This window comes from Schistocerca nitens, chromosome 3 (assembly GCF_023898315.1).
Source record: "Schistocerca nitens isolate TAMUIC-IGC-003100 chromosome 3, iqSchNite1.1, whole genome shotgun sequence".
NCBI classification, from domain to species: domain Eukaryota; kingdom Metazoa; phylum Arthropoda; class Insecta; order Orthoptera; family Acrididae; genus Schistocerca; species Schistocerca nitens.
Window position 1 is genome coordinate 90,377,915 of NC_064616.1, and position 793 is coordinate 90,378,707.

The following is a 793-nucleotide window of genomic DNA, read 5'->3' on the forward strand; positions in this document are numbered from 1 at the left end:
TGCAATACAGCGAGCGCCAATACTGCCAGCTAAATAAAAGAGTCTAACTACTGAAGTCACTAACTACTGATAGGCATAGTTAGCAGATGAAAGATTTTGATAGAGAACAAACAATGTATTTACCTTAATAGTGTTCAAAAGTCATAATATATATATACCAGTTCATGACATCCAGTCTTACAAATTTACTGTCTCTGATGGACACACGTCCAGATCATCCGCTCTCAAAACTCCGCCATCTCAAACCTCACATGCACCACTACTGGCGGCTCACCTCCAACTGCACAACGCTACGTGCTGTTCACATCCAACTGCCCAATACTACAAAAGCGAATATCACAACAATGCCAACCAGCCACAGACTGCACACAGCACAGCCAATGATTTTCATACAGAGCGCTACGTGGCGTTACCAATATAAAGACCTAAACAGCCTACTTACAATTGTTTATGTTTCTTTGTTGTGTTTGTTGTCTCATGAGCTGTGTTATCTTTTTCCTATCTTTTTCTTCAATTTGTTTCAAGACTGTGTCTGTGTAACTTTCAACCTTTTGGACCATATCGAAAAAAAAGTGGGATTGTTAATGTTATTTGCAAACTGTACATGTGTTTTATCTAGTTTTCTAGATAAAGTTTGTTTTTTAGAGTGTAGAGCTTTGATTTCTTATTTTAGTGAAACTTTCTCAGCTGTTTATTTCGCTTTTATAGCACTAGATGAAGTGTTTTTAATCGTTACATTGATGTAGTTAGGTACAAGGTTATTGGACTGACAAATATTGCTGAACTTTATGTG